Source organism: Ursus americanus, chromosome 29 (genome assembly GCF_024610735.1).
Source record: "Ursus americanus isolate L20-20 chromosome 29, mUrsAme1.1.p, whole genome shotgun sequence".
NCBI classification, from domain to species: Eukaryota; Metazoa; Chordata; class Mammalia; order Carnivora; family Ursidae; genus Ursus; species Ursus americanus.
In genome coordinates this window covers 2,743,736-2,755,865 of record NC_142155.1, presented here as the reverse complement: position 1 = coordinate 2,755,865, position 12,130 = coordinate 2,743,736, and the positions used below count along the sequence as shown (strand labels likewise).

The 12,130-nt window shown below is 39.7% G+C and overlaps 1 long non-coding RNA gene and 1 pseudogene across 2 annotated transcripts in view; both read right to left on the bottom strand.

Moving 5' to 3' along the window:
- LOC148107488 (uncharacterized) overlaps positions 1 to 12,130 on the bottom strand; it is a 349,000-nt gene that overhangs the window by 109,900 nt on the left and 226,970 nt on the right. The window lies entirely within an intron of this gene.
- On the bottom strand, positions 2,131 to 10,857 carry LOC123797495 (proto-oncogene serine/threonine-protein kinase mos-like; annotated as a pseudogene).

Here is a 12,130-nt window from a genome sequence, read left to right as displayed (position 1 = left end):
GAACCAGACTATGGAGTCAAGACCCTATTGTGTCTCTTCCGAGTGTGTCTGTGTCACTGTCAGTGCATTACTTAATCCTCGGTGCCTCGGTTTCCTCAACTTTACAGTGGGGATAACAGTATCCATCAGCAAGACTTATGAAGATTAAATGAATTGATACAAGGGAAGTACTTTATTAAGTAAGCAATCAATAAATATTAGCTATTATATCATACACCATGTTTAAAATACCTCCCTTTTGCCATCGTATAGACTAAAAGAAGATAGAGCTTGTCCTACCAGCTCATTATGAAGATTCCATAAATACTTGTTAATTTAATGAAGTGGGTACCCACCTGGATGACTGTGACATTACACAGTTGTGATTATTAATGACATATTTGTCTGTCATGTGGTACATGTAACACTAAGAAAGACATGTTAGAAGTAGGGGACTTTTATTAATTGTATTTGTAAATGGTTTCTTAGAGATGAATTTGTCAATATTTAGTTTATTCCACTTAAGTCAAGAAACAGTTATGCATATTGTGAAATATGCTTTCTTCTTGAAAAAAACCCTATGTGGAAATGTTTTACCTTGACAAATACGAAGTATAAATTATTTAGGACTTTTTTTTTAATGTTCCACTGGCCCAGATTTTAAAATAATTCATTTAGATTCCAGCAAAACCAAAAAAAAAAAAAAAAGCCACTTATAGGAACTGTTCAATAAGATCTATAATGATAGCAGGATTCTTTCTAATTTTACATAAAAGAAACATCTGTGAAAAAGATAATTACTATCCGGACTAAAATTTCACATTTTCTAGCACAGAGTAGGCATTTGATCATTTAAAAAAAAATAAATGAAGACACATGCAAAGAGACCGACATTTAATTCTTATGTTACTGTCATTTAAACTTCAAGATGCCAATTTTAATTTAATATACAGTGTTAAGAGATGAACATAGACAATACTGACAACTGACAAAATAGCATTTTAGATCCCGTTTTTGAGAACCACATTCGACTTTAAGCTTCATGGAAGCAGAGACCCTCCAAAGGGCCTGAATAATGCCAGGCACACAGCAGGTGCACAGTCAGGATATATGTTACTGTTAAAGCTCTAGAATTCAACTAGAGAGACTAAGGCCTTTGTCTTTACACCAAAAATGAAAGAAGTAAAGAAAAAAAATCAGGAGGGACTAATGGGAATAATAAATTTGAGATACGATTTTGCTGTCTTTTCTCATCCCTTTTTGTGGGAATATGGATTTTTGAGAGGGCACTGAATGCATTTATTTAATCTAGATAGATTTGGATTCCTGGCATTTTCTTGCTTATTGAATAATATAGAGTTCAAAACTGTTTGGCCACTCTAAGGGGTGTGTGTTAGCGGAGTAACAAAAATAAATATACAAGGTGAATAGAAATTTCTGTTCAAAGAGTTTTTAAAAGAGTTTTTATGACCATTTTTACCTTAGGTTCGACATGACACACTCATTTTTTTTATTATTATTATTTTTAGATTTTGACTTCTTTTTGCTTCAGGAGAAGTCAGGATATGAACAAGAGCTGTAACAATAAGAGCACACCACTCGTTCACTGAGTGAACACTGTGCGCCAGGCCCGGTGCTGAGCACCTTGCGTGTACTGACAGGGCAGCTGCCACAGAGACCGTGCACCTGGGCACAGACGTTATCTCCACTTTACAGATGAGTAAACAGGTGGGGAGAAATTAAGTGACTTGTCCAAGCTCATCCAGCAGGCGAGTTTCAAAGCCATGTTGTGAACCCACACAGTCTGTCTTCCACCCTCATTATCTGATGACATCAAAGCCTTTCTGCACTTTCTGCACTTACGCACTCCTATCATATAAATTATATACAAGCTATACCTATGGTTTAGTCTTAGCTCTCCAGTTCAATTAATGGTTATTCGAAGGTCACTTAAAAATAATTTTCCCTTGAGGAAGCAGAATCACAAATAATAAAGTTTCTAAAAATTTGGGAAAATTTCTTTAAGTTTTTAGTACCTTTATTTTCTAAAAACCCCTCCTATCAGCGTTTTTTTTTCTATGTCTTCACTTCTTTAAAAATGAATAGAAACAAAGACAAAAGCTTATCTTGATATAGGTTCAGAGTCAGACAAATTCAGCTTTTAATTAAAAAAAATTTTTTTAAAGTAGGCTCCACACCCAACGTGGGGCTTGAACTCATGACCCCGCATGTTCTACCCACAGAGCCAGACCCCCCCAAATTTAGCTTTCAAACAGTTAAAGTCAACCACAAGTTCTGCACTTGACCCTGCAAAGCCCTGGCCATCCAGCAGCATTAGATGATCTCGAGCCTTCTCCCAGAGACAGTCGGAGACGACAGCTGCTGAGAGAGACGGAGGAAGGTCACAGGCCCCTGCAGCGTAGAGCTCTCCTGAGAAGGCATCTCCTTGCAAGTCACTTGCCAGAGAGTGATGACAAAGGAACAGATGTCAGCTTTGGTCACATGGTCTCTCCTTTTAGGAGTCCCGGGGCTGGGTGGGTGTGTGTGCCATCTGGGTCGTACGGAGGAGTCTGTGGAAGCACAGATCTTGCAGCTTCTCAGAGCAACCAGTCACCAACTTTGCAAGTATCCTGCTCACCAATCAAAAGTTTACCAGCCTCGGATGCAAGTGCACAATGCTTTATGGCTGAAGAAAATGCAGGCCATTCACACGTCTAGCAAATGCTTATTTCCAGAGATGTATGCAAGTGTACACCTTCCCAAATTTAATTGCTCTCTGGCACAGCAGTGAGGCCCCCTTCCTCCTCCTCAGGGCAACTGATAGCACCGTATATGACTTGCTGTAAACTGACATTGCCACCAAACTCCATGATTATGGTATATAGACTGTTAAAGCCCACAGGCCCGTGCTGGCAGCCACAACGTACACGAAATTGTCATGACGGAGACTTGCTATGTTGAGCTCAGCCCAGAAATTCACTGGGATGCCAGCCAATCTGTTTTTAAACATTTTTTTTGATATGGCTAGAAAGAAGAGTCCAGGAGGCAGACTGAGAAAGACTGGTTAGAGAGGTTAGAGGAGGAATAGGGAGAACGTTATTCAAGAACCAGGAAAAAAGCACTTGGAGAGGTGGAATTGACCAAGAGCATCAAATACTGCAGGGAGGTCAAGTAAGAGAATAAAAACCTAGCCTTTAAATTTAGACATCTGGAAGTGATTGAAATGATTTTAGCAAGAGTGATTTCAATAGTGTGGTTGAAGTAGCAGCAAACTGCAAGAGGCTGAGGGATGCAAAAGGGGATGTGGAGACAGGAAGTATAAACACCTCTTATGGGAAGGGTACTTGAGAAGGGAAAGAGTAAGGAGAGGTCAAAGGTAGGCTCTATTAAATGGGAGAAAGGTGAACATATTTATATGATACTGAGGGGACGCTGATGATGCAGGAAAGAGAAGAGGTAATTGAGAGCATAAAGACCCTGAGTAACTGAGAGCTGACAGGATCTAAGGGATAGTTGGGGGTCTTAGGTAGCAGTTTTCTTCCTTTAGGACATGAGAAAAAGATGGCGCAGTTCTCAAGAAGCATATTTTTGTGGGAAAAGAGGGTGAGAAAGAGCCCCCCCCATAAACTGTGAGGAAATACCTGCTGAAGGAGAAGAGGTTGGGGAGAGGAGATGATGCCTGGAGAGAGTGATGGATTTTAGGGACAGCCACTGAAAGGGATGGGAAAGAGGGCTAATCCAAGTGACCGGGGAGGTGAGCTGAGGGAAGAGGCAGCGTATCTTCAGCACGATGTTCTGTGCTCATCTTCAGGGGTCTAGATAGGAGCAGAGAGGCAAATGATAGGTCTGAGAAGGGTCTTCAGTTAGCAGGCATGGCACAAAGTGAAGTGATTCTGATGAGAAATTTCTTGAAATGATGTGGCATAAAGTCTAGGCTGGATCAGAAGGAATTCAGACAGGGAGGCGGTAGGGGCTGGGGTGGGGGAGTGGATGATGACCTGCAAGAAAGGTGAGGGGGTCAGAGCATCAGAAACTTCAGTGAGCTTAAAGATCACATGTATCCACAGCAATGGATGCGATTTCTGGAATGAGGAGGGCTGTAATCAGCGGGATATTTAAGCTGCTTTGGGAGATGGTGGTTCAGGATGTGACGCTAGGAAAAGGCTGACTGAAGAGGAACAAAGATACACGCTGCTAGAGATAAGAAGCTCAGAATTGGGATGTCTCACAAATATATAGACCTGCAACAATTTAGCAAACTAAAATTACTTTTTAAATGAATTTTTCATTTATCCAGAATCATGAGGGTTTCTTTCTTCTCATAACTCAGCTAATATGATGATGGGATTACTTTGGTGAATATCTCTTGATAGTTAATTTTGACCTGTGAGGTGTTCTTTAATCCACAATGCTGCTATGCAAAAATGTTCATGGTTGTTCTCAGCAGGGCAGACTACTGGTAAGACAAATAAATCCAGAAATGCCACTTGATCATGGTGTACGCTTCTTTTAATGTATTGTTGAATGTGGTTTGCTAATATTTGTTGAAGATTTTTGCATCTATGTTCATCAAAGATATTGGTCTATAGTTTTCTTTCTCTTCTTTCTTCCTTCCTCCCTCCCTTTCCCCCACCCCACCCTACCCGTCTGCCCCCACCGCTTGCTCTTTCTTTCTTTCTTTCTTTCTTTCTTTCTTTCTTTCTTTCTTTCTTTCTTTCACCCTTGTCTGATTTTGGTATCAGAGTAATGCTGTCCTTGTAAAATGAGTTTGGAAGCAATCTCTCCTCTTCAATATTTTGGAAGAGTTTAAGTATTAAATCTTCTTTGAATGTTTGGTACAATTCACCAGTGACAGTCTGGTCCTGAATTTTTTGTTTGTTGGAGACTTTGATTACTGATTCAATCTCTTTACTAGAAATTGGTTTATCAAGCTTGTCACAGCCTAGCCAAAACACATGACAGACTATGCTTCAGCCCAAGAACCAGACCAATATTTGATTAGCATTTTTTAACTTTAAAAAACAGGATGGAATGAAATAAAATATGGATAAATTATACCTGGCTTCTTTCCCTTTGCTTCCCCCCCCCCTTTTTTTAAAATTTCAGTTTCTGGCAAGCCATCTCCAAAAGATGTTAATACTTAGAAATGCATGTGAGATCACTCGGTAGTGTGCTAAACACACATGAAAGGCAGAGATAAGGGAATTAGGTCATCTAACAGAATGGATGGGCCTGTGGAGAGAAGAGAAGAGGATACTTAGTCACTGAATGAAACAAGAGTGGCTGCTGGCTGGTGTCAGGATCAACGCCACCGAAGTGGAAGCCAGTCTTCCTCTCAGAACAAGTCCTTCCTCCTTCTCACTTCCTTATCTCTGGTAAGGGAGCTCTGAATCCTCTCATCTTCTGGATTTAAACATTGCTTCTTACACCCTCAGTGATCAAGGCCTCTTAATTAACCCTTTATCACACCTTCGATAGCCTGAAGAATGGCCTGTTGGACTCATGACACTCTGCAGCTGATAGCTAAAATGGGAAGAGGGAGTAGGTCTATTCTGCCCAGTGGTCTCGCCTACTAGATGATCACGTGGGTTTCCTTGCAGAGTCCTGCCATTGTCCTAGCACTGCCTCAGTGGACTGGGTTATGACACTTCACTCTCACAAGGATCTGTCCCCTTCTAAGCCTGGGATAAGATTCTGTGAATGCAATGGGACTACATGCCTTTTAAAAAAGCAAAGTATCGTTAACAGAGGTTCGCTTTACAGGTTAAAAGCTTGAAGGAACTGTAAGAGTCCTAGCTCCTCAAAAGTATTTGACACACGCAAACATGCACATTCACACACACAAACTCCTTTTGAAAATTCCCACTTAAAAATGAAAGTCTTTAATTCTGCTCTATAGGCAAACCACAACACTAACGAGGTTCTCCTTAATTAGCAATTACAAAGATGTTCATGGCTATACTAGCTGGAGTCCGCTAACTGGTGAAACATATAAACCCCAAAATGTATAATGGGACAAACAAGAAAGAAGTCCTTGCTCATGTAAAGTCCTAAATGGATTTTCCTTTTTGGAAGTTGGCTCTCTTTCAAGCAATGATTCAGGAACCCAGGTTCTTTTTGTCTGTAGCTCTGCCGTCTTCCACATGTGCCTTCAAAGGTCTGCTTCAAGCCAGTGTGGGGGGAAATGAGTGTGAAGAGTTGAATGCACATGCAAGACTTTTCCAGGCCTGGAAACAGCACATAGGACTTTCATTCACATTTCAATGGCCAGAACTCAGTCAGATGGGAAGGTATTTTATGTTCCCAGGAAGATGAGACATAAGGTTGATAAAAAATGAGTTTTTTCCACAATGGGATAGCAACTGGACCAGTGTGGGGAATTTACAGGAAGAACACCTGCTCTCCTGTACCAAGCATGGTAGTAGAGGCACACAGGAGACTCCTGGCAGAGGAACAGGTCAGACCTTTAAATGCACAAGGATTCAGTGGTTACAGGTAAGGGGAAATATCTCCACTAGATATTCTAATAAAGTCTCCTCATTGTCTAAAACACACCAAAAGGAAGTTTTCTTAAATGAACACATTTCAGTAACACAAAGCTGGCAAATTGACAGGTTGAGATGTGGGGAGTGGCAATCTGAAGGAACTAGGCAAGAAGCCCAGACTAAAGAAGCAAAGCCCAGGCAAGAATCTAAGAGTGCCAGGGCCATGCCGACACAAGAAATCAAATAAGCGAATTGAAATCAAGAAGCCATAGAAAACTCGGAGCAATTAAAATTGGAGTTACAAAACCTGGACGTGAACCCTGGCCTTACCATTCACTAGCTGACACAGGAGAAGACACTTAAAGCCTCTGAGTTTGTTTTCTTATTTGTGAACTTGGGGTAATATTTATGTCACAATAATAAACTGGAGAGTCAAACAGATGTGTGTGAAAACTCATAGAGCCTGGAAAAAGGAGAAAGAGGGCTAATTTTAAGTCTGTTTCTATTTTCACAAGCTTTGGATTTTGAAATTTGGAACCCGCTATATGCATAAGTAAGTCTCTAGTCATGAATCGGAAGAAGGAGGTAAAGAACTACCTAGTGTGCAGGACTAGCCTTTGGACTGGGGAAACTTTGCAGATCGGGCTCCTTCATAGAAGTTCTGCCTTCCTATATGCCTGTCTTCCTCCCTTACTTCACTCTGCTTTCCCCCTCCCTCCCTTCCTCCCTCTTTCTTTCTCTTCCTTCCTTTCTTCCTTTCCTGCTTTCCTTCGTTCCTTTCCTTCCCTTTTCCCTTTTTTTCTTCCTTCCTTCTTCCATTCTTCTTTCCTTTTCATTCTTTCCTTCCTTCCTTCCATCCTTCCTTCCCCCCTTTATTTTTTCTTCCCTTTTTTTCTTCATCTAGTTTCATTGCTAGATGAGCCTGGCCATTAAGGAGGGTGTAACTCATTTTATGTATTACGGTTCTAAACAGGAGCTGGCTAAGGCTGGGTTTAAGGGTTGAAACAATAGCAGAGTAGAAAGGACACATTATTGACAGATGCGTTATTTGGTGTCATTCTTTGGGACAAAAATGCATGGTATATACTCTAAAGATAATTCCCTTTGACCTGCATTAATTCTTCAGAATATCCATCTAAAGGAAATAATCAGAAATATAAAGGTCTTATGAACAAAGATGTTCATCATAGTTTTACTTCTAGCAGTAAAAAATTTGAAGCAGGCTAATTGTCAACATTAGACAAATGGTAAATTAAACTATATTATATTCACACAGTAAAATATGTAATTATTAACAGTTGTGTTGATGAAGTGTTTCAGTAACCGGGAGCATCATAAAATAGCAAATGAAATAAGTAGACTACAAAGTGATCACAACGTGTCAGAATCGCAGTCAGAAAAAACTCACAAGGAAATATATCACAATGGTAATGACTGTCCAGGGATGAGTGCGTACAAGTGTTTTTTTCTTATTTCTACTTTTCTGTGTTGTCTATAATTTACAATGCATCTGTATTATTTTTATATTGGAAAATACAAAGTCAATTTTCATTTCTAGGAAAGTGCTCATAGTAACTTGCTTCATGTTAGCCCAGTGCTACTAAAAAAAAGCTGGCGCAATTAACAGCAAAACAAGGGGCACCTGGGTGGCTCAGTAGGTTAAGCGTGTGACTCGTGATTTCAGCTCAGGTTATGAGCTCGGGGTCGTGAGCTCAGGGTCGGTGGATCAAGTTCCGTGCCAGGTTCTGCACTCAGCGTGGAGATTGCTTGTCCCTCTCCCTCTGCTCCTCTGCTCTCTCTCTCTCTCTCAAATGAATAAAATCTTAAAAAAAAAATAACAAAACCCAAACCCCCAACAAAACAAGTTTCACCTTATGCATCACAATGTGAAAAATGCTGTTTAGAAGTGAACAGAAATACTTCTATAGATATACAGGTACCCCATATAAATACGTAATATGGACATTAACATTATTCATTTCCTCTCTTCGTTAGTCATAGTTTTGCTTTACAGGATTTACTCGTTAAGAATAAAATGTAAATTTTTGGTGCAAAATTTTCACTCGTCATTATGACAGTACAGACATGCTCTGAACTTACAGCATTTGCATGAATGGCAAAGACTGTGTTGGAGTCAGTCAGAGTGAGAGTGAACTTTGATAGGATTTGATGAATATTCTTAACTCTGGACCACTGATAGCCATGGAAGTTGTACCTTCTTTGTAGAATATGGTAATGGAAACTACAAGTAATGAAAATATTTGGATAATCACCTATAGACATTGACAAACATTATCAAACATCATCACCCCTCAGATGTTCTGGGAAGTGGCTGGATCCATCGCAACCCACAATCAGAGATGAAAGAAACTTAATGTAGCCTTGTTCGAATGTCTATTTAATTAGAAAATATCGATTTGATGTGATGCTCTCAGAAGTTCCAGATCTAAATGCATTGAGTAGCCACTGCTAGCTGAGGGGAGATGAGTAGATTATCAGGCAGGCAGGTCATCAGAAGTTGGTCCAGAAAGTCAAAAGGGACTGCTGACGATATTCTGAAGAATCATAGGGTCTTACAAGATATTGCTAAAGGAATAGGGGAAAGATGACCAAAGATGAGGAAATATCATTTTCCTTACTCAACCAAAAATAAAATTTTGTAAACCATAAAGAGTGGATGTGGAGAGTTCCTATCTTTATAGCTTTGTTTGAATTCATTGAAAGGTTTGTCACCTCCTACAACCTGGTAAGATTGCATTCAATATTAAAATTACAGTAAACCATAAAGTTTACACATCAGACTGAAAATGACAGATTTAGAATGGGTAAGGAAAATATACCACAGCTGACAGGGAAAAAACATGACCTCAATCTGAATTTCCTGCCCATGCAAATGAAGTTGCACTCTGAGTCCAGGAAGCATCATGGTCTATTTATGATAATAGGAATTTGTAGGGGCCTGGCTTCAGGTGAACCTCTCTGATATCTGACATCAATATTAGCACAGGCACAAAGCTCTATTTTATTTCCTTGCAGAGCTTTCATGATGAAATTGAAAATATTGATTTGTGATCACCACACTACAGATCAATCTAAACACATGGATTTTGTGCTTTGTTTTATTTGAAGGACCTGAATCAGAGATGTCTATTTCATTTTTTGTTCCAGACCTCATCGGTGTTTCTCAAACTTTAAGGTACAGAAGAATCCCTTGGGGTCCTTATTAAAATGCAGATTTGGGAGTAAGCAAAATGAATCTTTCGTGAAGGAAGTCAGACTAGTGGTTATCTTTGCAGGGGTAGTGAACAGGAGGGGCATGAGGGAAATTTGTGGGATATGTGAAATGCAATACATGTGTAAAATGTACTGAACGCTACGCTTAGGAATTGTATGCCTTACTAGTGTGTTATTCTACAGTTATTATTTTTAAAAACAAAAATATAATAAAACTTAAAAATGAAGATTCTTGGGTTATGCTGCAGGTAAAAGTACCTTAAGGACTAGACCCATTGTAATAAGGTTGGGCCCATTGTTGGCTAGAATGAACTTGTTAACCAAACATCAGACATGAGTAACAGAAAAAGATAGACACATTTTTTTAAAAAGATTTTATTTATTTATTTGACAGAGATAGAGACAGCCAGCGAGAGAGGGAACACAAGCAGGGGGAGTGGGAGAGGAAGAAGCAGGCTCATAGTGGAGAGCCTGACGTGGGGCTCGATCCCGTAACGCCGGGATCACGCCCTGAGCCGAAGGCAGATGCTCAACCGCTGTGCCACCCAGGCGCCCCCAAGATAGACACATTTTAACTGAGAAAACACCATTATGAGCAACCCTGCCTCACACCCATTTTTATAGCAAACAAAATTTCGGCTGGTGCTTTCTACAGTAATTCAGAAACCATAATTTCCTAAAGGCATTCAAATTCGTCAAATCTTGAAGGTTTTGTCTTTGGATAGCAAAGGGAACAATAATTGAGTTATAATTCTAAAACTGCATAATGACTATGCTTGGGAACTGGCTTTTTATGACCATGTTTTTCTCTCTTGTCCCTTACCTTTTTAAGACCTGCTGCAACACAGAACCAGCTTTTATTCACGTTCTGACTAATCTATCAGGTCAGACTTAATCTCAGCAGAATGGAAGTATTTTCCCACCAACTGGTACTTTTCTCAGTTCTCTCCATGGTTTTTGGGACTCTCGAGTAGGCCCGATCACTCCAGAACCCTATTCCTTGCAGACATGAGCTTATGTTCAGTCCCCAGTGGATATAATTTGGGTAATTCCTGCCGGCAACATTCTCTTCGAATCTGTCACACATCTTATTGGCCATCTGCAGAATAAACTTCTGGAGGAAAACCACTGAAAATGCTTCAAGTGACAAATGGAACATTGTCCAAAGCTAAATGGAAAGATCATTAATCATACCTCCGGCTGCGGAGTTCTACATGGTGGAAATCATGTAACGCAAAAGGTCTCCCTTGGTAAGTTCCACTTGTTAACTAACAGGAGCACCCCCAGCAATGAACAGGGACGGTAAAGGAGAAGGAACGACTCCAGAACTCACTCTTTCATTTCCCCCAGATACGAACTCTTTTGCCTTCAGATGTTACACAGTTGCTAATTTCTTCCAGTCTTTAACGTGGTTTGGCTTCCAGTCATTAAACAAAAAGGGAAGATGCCAGTTGAGATAAAAACCCCTCTGCACACAATGAGCATACACATTTCTGAGCAAACTACAACCAGACCTTGATGCCTGAGAAACAGCCTAGGCTGAATTAAGTCACAGAGAATGAATCAGTTTTCAGTTGTCTAGCCAAGCTCATGTTTGTCTAGTTGTTTGCTCATTCCCCACCCTAACAGTAACATCAAAGTAACAAGAAGATGCCAGAAACTAACACTACTTAAAAGAAGACACTGTCTTTAATTTGCTCACTTATTCAACAAATACTATGGGGTGCCTATCGTTTGCCAGATGTCGTTCTAGGCCTGGGGCTACAACAATGAGCAAGAGACCCTTCCCGCCAAAGCAGCTCTCCTCTCATATTACATGAAACGTCTTATGATTCATAATGTGAAAATTATAGTGATGATAATGAAATGGGCGAAATAATAGATAGTACAATAAATATGTTGTAATGGGAGGGGAATATGGTCAGAAAAACATTTTCTTCAAGCTCTGAAATAAAGCTTTCTCCTAAATTTCAAGCAAAATTAAAGAAATTTCAGGAATACCAACCTATGTTTTTATTTTTATTGTCAAGATTGCACTCAGAAAAAAAAGGAAATGACTTCTAAACATGAGAATAGGTGAATATGGGTATAGATCTATGGTCTATAACTACCTGTAGGTTTCCCTAAGCCTTCATAAGGAGCACCTGTTGAACTTTCTCAATTCCATTCAGTAAACCAACCAAAAATAAAGAACTGGAGGTTCTTCCCTTCATGCCATCCACAAAATCAGCTCAGAGTCCCTAAGGCTAGGCAGAATTCTTTTTTTTTTTTTAACTTATTTTCCTAATAGTAAACCTAATCCCTCTCCCTTGGGACCAAATATCTTTTTATAATACTTCTTGTATAAGCATCCATGCAAACAATGATTTTTTAGGGCTTTTAATTAAATTGAAATAAAATTTAAAAATACAATTCCTCAACTACACTACCTA